Genomic DNA, 11,222 nt, shown 5'->3' on the forward strand with positions numbered 1-11,222 from the left:
CCATGTTGGCCGGCTAGTTAACTGGTACTTAAATATTTTAACAAGTGGGTAAAGAAAATTGTCACCTTTACACTTCTTCATATTCCCACTCCTCCTAAATAGAGGTCAAAAATGGGAGGGAAGCTTTGAAAGGGAAAGAGATTTTTTGCAGATTTGCCAAGTTCTGGAGGAAATACAAACTCTTTAGCTTTGTCTTCCCCTGCCCTGCTTTTAGGTTAAAAGAAGTTCTGGGATAAGAGATTTAGGATAGGAGGTCTTTGATTTGAAAAGGTCCTTCTACTAGATCAGGTTTGTTTTTTTAAAAAAAAAAAAAAGGAAAGAAGAAAGATCATAGTCTTTGATGAGGTTATGGGCATTGCTGGATTATGATTTTTAACACTGGATGATCAAAATGAGCTAAAACTGTCAAAGTTAATCTCTGCCTGACACTAGAAATTACCTACCTATTTAAGTTCAGGGAACTACTGAAGGACATGGATACCAGGATTGGAACTGCATTGGATTCTGTTACATATCAAGTCAGGTCACTGTTACCACCTCTAAGCTTGTAGAACAGAAGATTCTTACACTCAGGAAAATGAGATGACATTGACAAAACTCGCTTCTAAGTTTTCTAGTTATAGTTGTTAGTCCCTAGACTTACAGATTTCTGTGACTCCAGAAAAAAACTTACTTTGATCATTCCTGGAAAAACATGAACTACAAAATTCTGGGGGAAAATCAATAAATTCTGTTAACTAAATGAAGGGCTCATGTCTGTAATCCCAGGCCAGGGTGGGTGGATCACCTGAGGATTGACCAGCCTGGCCAATAAGGTGAAACCCCGTCTCTACTAAAAATATAAAAATTAGCTTGGTGTGGTGGCGGGCGTCTATAATCCCAGCTACTTGGGAGGCTGAGGCAGGAGAATCACTTGAACCTGGGAGGCAGAGGTTGCAGTGAGCCAAGATTTTGCCATTGTACTCCAGCCTGAGCAACAAGAGTGAAACTCCATCTCAAAAAAAAAAGCCATAAAATCTGAGAACACCAGCCTCCTTGTTCAAAATAGATTTCTACATCTCATTAGTATCAATTTGCTTCTCTCCTGTTTTCTGCAGAACTAATTATCAAGAAAGTGTCCACTTGTGGGCCTACTAATCTCAGCAGAGGGGATCTGGAACTGAGCATGAGGTTCTTTTGTTTTATATATTTGGTATTTTGGATAAATTAGGTTGAGCAAAGGCCTGCTACTTAATCATCAAATTCACAATCTGGCCACCACTCCTGCTAGTACCTCACATTCAAAAAAGTTATGAGAATGCAAGGTTATAAAGCCTTTGGTCTTGGATAGAGAGAATGCTGGGAAGTCATAGAGATGAGGTTGTGAAGGTTACAGAAGTGTTCCTTATTTCCTGATTTTGCTTGTTCAAAAGATATTTGAAGAGTGCCTAGAGATGTCAGGGTGTTTACATATAAAAGAGAAGAAAGTATGAATTGGTGGCATATCAGATATGGAAGATGTCATGGAGAAGGAAATGTCCTCCCCTCCCCCCACCGTTTTACCCACTTCCCCCTTCATGGTCTTCTTACCCCCTAGAGATATGAAACTAAAAGATCTATCATTCCTGAGCATGAGAATTGAGGAAGGCACAAGAGGAGCCCTTTGGTATGAGCACATACAGGTTAAAAATAAAAGGTAGCAGCTGGTGTTTGGATTTGAACATAGAAAAACCATGTCCACTAGTAAATTATACTCCAACAAATGTCCAGCTCCAACCAAGAAGATTATCCATTCCTCCTACTGAGAAGATACAGTAGACGTTCTCTGAGAATTTAAGAAGAGTTACCTCCTTTTCTCTTTTCATACTGGGGAAGGGGCAAAAAGCTACAGCCATAATGTTCATCATCCACTATAACAAAGCATAGCATGTAAGAGAGCGGGCAGAGATCTGAAGATAAAACTGCTTGATTCAAAATCATCCTTCCAGTTGTGGTTTAGCACCCCCTGGTGGCATTGTCCAGTCCGGTTTACATGTGGGTAAGATTCTAGGTCTTGTAGCTGCCCAGGATTTTAAAAATAGCTACAGCAATACCTGGAGCTTTCTGGTGAGTTGGCAACCCTGTGTTAGACCCAGTTGGAGAGACTGACCTGGAGAATATACTTTCTACTTTCCTGCAACTTCCTAACCCAAGATAATAACTTTAACCTGCCCTGTTTAGATACAGGAACACACTGATATTTCAAGATCCATTTAATTTTTGAGGATTTTTAAATTGTGTATCAAAATTTCTAGCTAGTTTACTGAATCAGGAGAGATTGCATCTTAACTATGTCTCGTTTAAGTCTACAAAATGACACTGACATTGATAACCTTGGTAAAGACATGATTGCAAAATTGTTATAACATTTGTGTGACCAGTAAGACACCTGTTATTGAGCAATGTGGAGAAACGGTCAGTTGCTGCCATGCACTTTCCATATTTTTGGAATACTTAACACATAAATGCATTATTAGGAGAATATGTGAAAGGAAATTTGTACTTTTGAAAGTCAACATAATTCAGTAAAGAGGTGGTGTCTTTGTCAATTTATTTGGAATTTATATCACCTATCATTTCATTATCTGCTTTATATAAATAATTATACCCAGAGAACAAAGTAACCAGTTAACCACAGTCATGCCAGTGAGTCCAAGCCAACTTGGAAGAACAGTGCTATAATATTGCCATCTCACTGGATCTTGACCCTGTGGGAATCTCGTTAACTTCGGTGAGGAATAGTCCATAGTCCATACTCATTTCCTTTTCATATTATCATGTATTGCTTCCCCCATTATTATAATTGACTGACTTGCATAGCACAGTAGTGGCTGAAATATCAGAAAATGTTTTCTCTTTGTTGATGAAAGTATGTATTGCATAACCTTATATCTTTTTTCTTTTAAAATGTTTGTTGTGAAATAATACGTACAAAAGTATATTGTGTATGTATGGTTTAAAAAATAACATGGCCACACATGTACTCAACCTTCAGCTTAAGAACTAGAACATTCTCAGCTGCCTAGAATCCCCCATTTGTTCTCCCTCCATAGATTATATGAGGTAAACATTCTTCTGGATTTTTTGTTAATAATTCCCTATGTTTTTGTTTGTGACTCTACCGTCTATGTATGTATTCCTAATAATATATTGTTTAGATTTACTTGTTTTTGAACTTTTATGTAAATGGAATCATGCTGTATGTATTCTTCTGTGACCTCTTTTTTCTGACATTGTTTTTGAGATTCCTATCCATGTTTATGCATGTAACTGTATTTCATGTTTTCACGGCTGTATGATATTTGATTGTATGACTGTTTCACAATTTATTTATCCATTCTTCTATTTATGGAGATTTCGGTTGTTTTCAGCATTTTGCAATTACAAACCATGCTGCTATGAACATTCTGCCCAATTACAATGTAAGCTGTGTGCGGGCAGAAGTTTTGTCTGTTCTGTACTCTACCATATTCCCAATGTCTAGAACAATGTCTGGCACCAGGTAGATGCTCAATAAATATCTGAGGAATGAATGACTTCTTGTATTGTCTCCTGGTGCACTTTTACAGCAGTTGCTCTAGGACAGTTGTTGTCAAAGTGTGGTTCAGGGACCCCTGGGGGTCCTTGAGACCTTTTTGGGAGGGGTCTATGAGGACAAAACTATTTTCGTAATACTACTAAGGCAATATTTGTTCATATCATTCTCATTTTTTCACAATTTCCCAGATGTATGATAACATCATCACTCTGGCAGCTAATCAAGTATACTTGTATATTTTTGTTTTTAAAAGTCTGAGTTTTAATTTCTAATATGGTAAATATTGATAGATATAACCCACATGAACAACAGCTCTTTGAGGCCATCAATAGTTTTTAAGGTTAGAAAGAGGTTCTGAAACCAAAACTTTGCGAACTGCTGCTCTAAGGAGTGGGTTTTACTTGGTAATTGTTTTCTAAAGCATTTGTACCAACTTACACTCCCACTGGCAGTGGTTGAGAGTTCCCATGGCTTCACATCTTGGCAAACACTTGGTCTTGACTGTCTTTGTATGTGCCAACTGGATGGCTATTATGTGGTTTCTTACTGTGGGTTTAATTTGCATTTCCCTGATTACTAATGAAATTGAGTGTTTCTTCATATATGGGTCCGTCATGATTCCTCTTCTGTGAAATATTCACAGTGTCTTTTGCCCATTTTTCTGTTAGGTTGTCTGTCTTTTTTTCATTGATTCATATGATGGATACCAATCCTTTGTCAGTTAAATATATTGCATGTATCTTCTCTCAGTGTGTGTATTGTCTTTGTAATTGTAAAGAATCTGTTGATCCACTTGGAGAAAACTGACATCTTTCAATAATGAGTCTTTCCAGCCAAAACCATTTTGTAGCTTTCCATTTATTAGGTCTTCTTTAATGTCTCAATAAACTTTAAAAATGTTCTACATAAAGGCCTTTACATCTTATATTAGATTTCATCCTAGTGGTTTTATAGTTTTTAATGCTGTAGTTAAACTGAGTTTTTATCTTTTTAAAATTTGTTTTTATCTTAAAATTTTTCTCATTATTTTTATTGGCTTTGTTAATTTCATTCGAAGTATATAACAGTATTTCTATATAATCAGCAATAACCAGAATGGAAAGTATAATTTTAAAAATTCAGTTTGGCCGGGCACGGTGGCTCACACCTGTAATCCCAGCACTTTGGGAGGCCAAGGCGGGTGGATCACGAGGTCAGGAGATTGAGACCATCCTGGCTAACACAGTGAAACCCCGTCTCTACCAAAAATGCAAAAAATTAGCCAGGCGTGGTGGTGGGCGCCTGTAGTCCCAGTTACTCAGGAGGCTGAGGCAGGAGAATGATGTGAACCTGGGAGGCAGAGCTTGCAGTGAGCTGAGATCGCACCACTGGACTCCAGCCTGGGCGACAGAGTGAGACTCTGTCTCAAAAAAAAAAAAAAAAAAAAAAAAATTCAGTTTACCTATTATGGATGGTAACTGAATTTTACTGAATTACTGAATTTTTAAAATTGTACTTTCCATTCTGATTGTTGCTGATTTTTAAAATTCAGTTTAATTAAATTTAGTTTACCTGTTTCCATCTCGTAACAGGTAAAATTGCACCTGTTAAAATTATACTTTCCATTGTGATTATTGCTGATTATATAGAAATAATGTTGATATGTATTGATTTTAGATCCAACAACTATGCTAAACTTTTATTAGTTCTAACAATGTATCTAGATGTCCTTTGAGTTTTTTAATTAACATTTGCAAATAATGGCAATTTTTGTCCTTTCTGATCCTTACAACTTTTAAAAAATTTCTTCTTATATTTCTGTGCTAGCTAGCACCTACAGAACAATGTTGAAGAGAACTGATAGTGAACATCTTTGTCTTAACCCTGATTGAAAGATTTTTTTTTTTTTTTTAACATTTCACTGTTTAGTTTTTTGTTTGTTTGGTTGGGTTTTTTTTTTTTTTTTTTGGTAAATGGTCTTTATTAGTTTAAGGAAGTTTTTGTTTTTTGGTTTGCTTTTTGTTTCTGTTACCCAGGCTGGAGTGCATGGCATGATCACAGCTCACTGCAGCCTTGATCTGCTGGGCTCAAGTGATCCTCCTGCCTCAGTATCCCAAGTAGCTGGGACTACAGGCATGTGCCATCATGCCCAGCTTATGTTTAAATTTTTTTTGTAAAGATGAGGTCTCATTATGTTGCTCAGGCTGGTCTCCAGTTCCTGGGTTCAAGCAATCCTCCTGCCGCAGCCTTCCAAAGTGCTAAGATGGCCAGTGCTCTGCTGCACCTGGCCAAGGAAATTATCTTCTTTATCTAGTTTGCTAATAGTTGTATTATGAATGGATATTGAATCTTATTCAAGGCTTTTTCCTGTCTCTCCTTTAATCTATTAATGTATAAATTATGGTAACTGACTTTTTAATATTAAACCAACCTTTAATTCCAATTATAAACCCAACTTGGTCATGGTGTGTGTTTTAATACATTGCTGGACTCAATTTGCCAATATTTTATTTAGCTTTGGTCCTATAGGCCAGGCGCAGTGGCTCACGCCTGTAATCCCAGCACTTTGGGAGGCCGAGGCGGGCAGATCACTTGAGGTCAGGAGTTCGACACCAGCCTGGCCATGGTGAAACCCCATCTCTACTAAAAATACAAAATAGCTGGGCATGGTGGTGTGCGCCTGTAGTCTCAGCTATTCAGGAGGCTAAGGCACCAGAATCACTTGAGACCGGGAGGCGGAGATTGCAGTGAGCCCAGATCACACCATTGCACTCCAGCCTGGGCGACTGAGCAAGATGATATCTCAAAAATGAATAAATAAAAACAAATAGTTTTGCTCCTAAGTTCATGAGTAAAATCAGTCTATAATACTTTCATGTCCTATCATTGTCTGATTTTGGTATCAAAATTATACTAGCCTCATGAAATGGTGAGTTTTTCAATTTTCTGGAAGTGTTTAAGATCAGAACAGTCTTTAAAACCATTTGGTCATTAATGGAAGATTTGTATTCAATGTCTTTAAAGGTTATAAGAGCCTTAGGATTTTATATTATTCTTGTCAGGTTTTGTTTTGTTTTTTGAGATGGAGTCTCCCTCTGTCACCCAGGCTGGAGTGCAGTGGCGTGATCTCAGCTCACTGCAAGCTCCGCCTCCTGGGTTCATGCCATTCTCCTGCCTCAGCCTCCCAAGTAGCCGGGACTACAGGCACCCACCACCACACCCCGCTAATCTTTTGTATTTTTAGTAGAGACAGAGTTTCACTGTGTAAGCTAGGATGGTCTCAATCTCCTAACCTTGTGATCCACCTGCCTCGGCCTCCCAAAGTGCTGGGATTACAGGCGTGAGTCACCATGCCTGGCCTCTTGTCAGTTTTATTATTTTTTCTAGGGATTTATCTATTTCATCTTAGTTTAAGATTTTTCCTATATGAAGCTGTCTGTATTATTCTTGTATCATTTTAGTCTCCATAGCATCTGTTAGTTGACCCCATTTCATTCCTGTTTATTTGTGCTTTCTCATTTTTCTTGATTAATCCTTCAAGAGGTTTAAATGTTTAACACATTAGTTTCTTTAAAAGTATATTTCCAAATGTCAGGTTATAGTAGGTTGTCTAAATCTGTATTTCTTTTTTTTTTTTAAGACACAGGGTCTCACTGTCACCCAGGCTAGAGTACAGTGGTACAATCATAGCTCAGTGCAGCCTTGAACTCCTGGGTCATGATCCTCCTGCCTCAGCCTCGTCCTGAGTAACTAGGACTATAGGCAGCGCCACCACACCCAGCTTTTTTTTTTTTTTTTTTTTTTTTTGAGAGATGTCTTGCTATGTTGCCCAAGCTGGTTTCAAACTCCTGGGCTCAAGCTGTCATTCCATCTTGAACTCCCAAAGTGTTAGGATTACAGGTGTGAACCACTGTGCCTAGCCTTAATCTATATTTCTAATATCATTTGCCAGAGAACATGATCTCTAAGAGTTTGGTTTTCTGAAACAGACTAGTTTATGTCCTGTCATGTAGTCAGTTTCATGAATATTCCATGTGTATTGGTAAAGTGTGTATTACCTAATAGTTGAGTATTATGTTCTGTAAGTCTCAGATCAAACTTGTTGTGTTGGGTACAACTTTATTGATTTAATTTGTACCTGATTTATTTACTGGAATCTAAGATTTCATTATAATGGATCTTATAATTTCTCTTAAAGTTGTACTTGCTTTTTCATTGGCTTTATTACTAAGTGCATACTAATTTAGAATTGTTCTATTTCCCTAGTAAAGTGAGCCTTTTAAAATTGTTTAGTGGTTCTGTCTCTATGACTGCATGTTGCCTTCATCTTCTTTGTTGTCAGTACTTACGATAACGATGTTTTGGTTAGTCTTTGTCTGGTACGTCTTAGATTTTTCTTTGGCCTTTAAGTTCAAGTTTACAGGAGACATACCTAAAAGATAAAGCCAAAGAAAACCTGCCTTTTTAACTGCATAGTCTAGTCCATTTATACTTATTGTGATCACAAATATCATTATATTTATTTTTAGGTTTTTGTCATAAATTATGTCACAGATTTTTGTATCCACTCCTGCCTTCTTGCCTTGTCTTCAGATTTTCTTTTTTCCCATTGTTTTTAGTTTTCAATTATTGTATTTTTTTCTTACAAGTTCTATTTGGTTTACAAATCTCCTTGTTTCTGTGCAATCTTTTGTTCCTTTTTCCATGCTTCTATTTCTCTAAATGTCATTAATTTTTTCCTATGTTAATACCAATATTGAGTCTTTATGGATGCTTCTGTTGTCTGTTATGTATTTTTTTACTCACGGTGCCATCCTCCCTTGAGTTTATAGTCTCTGTTGCCCAGGCTGGAGTGCAGTGGTGCAATCTTGGCTCACTGCAACCTCTACCTCCCAGGTTCAAGCAATTCTCCTGCCTCAGCCCCCTGAGCAGCTGGGATTACAGGCACATGCCACCATGCTCATCTAATTTTTGTATTTTTAGTAGAGATGGGGTTTTGCCATCTTGGCCATGTGGAGTTTGTGGTATCTTAAACTTCTATTCCTTGCCAAATAATTTGAAGCATGGACTGAAATTGAGATCTTTGAGAGAACTTTGCTCTGCCAGACATCCAGAAGCAACCAATCTGAGACAACTTTTCAATTATCAACTGACATTTCAGCTGAGGAACAGCCTGTCGTTATGAATTTGAGGTTAGGGGTAATTTATACCCCTTCATCCAGCACCAAAATTGAGGCAGACAAGCCTGCTTGCTACCTATTTCTCCATGGTGGCTGTAATAAGACTTCTACCTAGGTAAGCATTCAGCTTTATGTCCAGGCCCCGCTCTCCTGCTAGGTCATGAACTCCAGAGTCCAAAAGAACTCTTGGAGCAAAAGCAGGCTTTGGTGCTAGCTTACCTTACAGGTTATTTTTGCTTCATTTTTGGAGTTCTGCAAATTCCTTGCTTTCATGATACACTTTAAAAATGCATTATTCAATTAATTTGCTGATAGTTCACATTATTTTATGTTATAAAGCATTTGGGGGTTTTTAAGTGGGAGTTGTTAGGGTATCTAGGCTGTCTTACTCTTGGAACTGAAGTCTAGATTAAACAGTTTGCCCTTGGGCCGGGCGCGGTGGCTCAAGCCTGTAATCCCAGCACTTTGGGAGGCCGAGACGGGCGGATCACGAGGTCAGGAGATCGAGACCATCCTGGCTAACACGGTGAAACCCCCTCTCTACTAAAAAATACAAAAAACTAGCCGGGCGAGATGGCGGGCGCCTGTAGTCCCAGCTACTCGGGAGGCTGAGGCAGGAGAATGGCGTAAACCCGGGGGGGCAGAGCTTGTAGTGAGCTGAGATCCGGCCATTGCACTCCAGCCTGGGCGACAGAGCCAGACTCCGTCTCAAAAAAAAAAAAAAAAACAGTTTGCCCTTTATGTGAGTAGAATACATGGTACTTTGTAGTAGTCTATACAGAATTACAAGATGTCTGGCAGCACTTTTACAGTGTGGAGACTACTACTTGCAAGGTTGGGAATGTGCAGAAAGAAACCATTTTTTAAAGATAGAGTCTTCCTCCAAAGTAAGGAACAGCTCTGCCATTTCCTTAAATGTCCCAAACATTGTGTTCTTTGATTAACGATTGCTTTGATCTGAAAAAAGAATTCGGATTTGGTTTCTTGTAAAACTAATATTGGGGGATTATATATGCATGAATGAGCCTCCTTGGCATACCTGTCCTGGCTGAAAGGCACTTTCTGTTATGACTTGTCCTTGCCCAGTAACTTGTTTTCAACAACTGCCTAGTGTTCAAAGTTCAGAAATATCTTTCATTCAGATGTACTCTGAAATTTAGCCCTGGAAAACAGTTGGAAAAGTATGCCACAAACCTGTTACTGCTTGCTTTTAGAGGACAATCAAGGAAGATCTAAATTATACCTTAAAGAGGCAAAATTTTATGCCATGGATCAGAATTTTATCATCTCAGTATATTTTTGTGGAAGAAAAAAGAATTACCTATTAACGTAACTTGCTCCCCTAAAACTAGTACATGGCCTTCGAGACAGTGCCAGTGGCCGGGCGCAGTGGCTCACACCTGTAATCTCAGCACTTAGGGAGGTCAAGGTGGGCGGATTGCCTGAGCTCAGGAGCAGGCGACCAGCCTGCTTGAACCCCAGAGGCGGAGGTTGTGGTGAACTGAGATCACACCACTGCACTCCAGCCTGGGCAACAAAGTGAGACTCCATCTCAAAAAAAAAAAAGTGCCAGCACATATTTTAATGACTTTATTCTTACCTGACACACTTGCTCAAATTAATTTTGGCAAAGGAGTTCTTACAATACATTGCCTTGCACAGGTATCCCTTTAATATGCAGTGGAAAAAGAAACAGTCTCTGGAGTAAGATCAGGGAAAACTGTAACTTTACTATTAAGCAATTGCCTTTCTTTAAAGGCAATGGCCAGAAGCCAGAGAAATGAATCCATGCCAGTGCCATCTGTGGCCCAAGATTTGAAGAGATTATACCTTATGGTTTCACAAATCCTTAAAATCAGGTACAAAAAGCAGCCATCTTGAAACAAGTTTCTAAGGGGCAGTACAGCAGCCAGTATAAAAGGCTGTATTACACATCTCCTCAGTTTTGGGTGGTGCTGTTTTCTACATCTGGTGATCAGTACAAAGGTTTTACAAATGTTTGAGGACCTTTTCTGATGAAGTTAAGACCTGAAGAATGAGTGGGACTTAGCTAGGCAGAGGGAAGCCTATGTGTTTAAGGTCATGGCAGGTGGATGGGGGAGGCAAAGAACTTGGCATAAGGAGCCAAGACGAGATCGGGGTGACTGGAGCTTCCCAGTCAAGATAGAGCTAAACTTGGTAAAGTAACATTTCTAGCTCTAAAAGAAAACATAAATTAAAACTGAATATTTTTCAGGCAGTGTAGTATAGTTCCTTAAAAAACAAAGTTAGTGTTCCATTTTTTACTCACAAGCATATAGGAGTTTAAGGTCAATAAATACAAATTATTAACTTATGTAAATTAATTTATCAGCTAATTCAGGGAGACCAAAAAGTACATTTAAAATAGACTAGTAAAATAGATTTTAGCCAGTATCACTTTTCTTTTAAAGCCCTCTAAGAAGCTGCCTAATTATCACTTATTTGAATGATTTAAAGTGTATTTTATCATATAAAGCAACAAACAT

Source organism: Papio anubis, chromosome 9 (assembly GCF_008728515.1).
Source record: "Papio anubis isolate 15944 chromosome 9, Panubis1.0, whole genome shotgun sequence".
Taxonomy (NCBI): domain Eukaryota; kingdom Metazoa; phylum Chordata; class Mammalia; order Primates; family Cercopithecidae; genus Papio; species Papio anubis.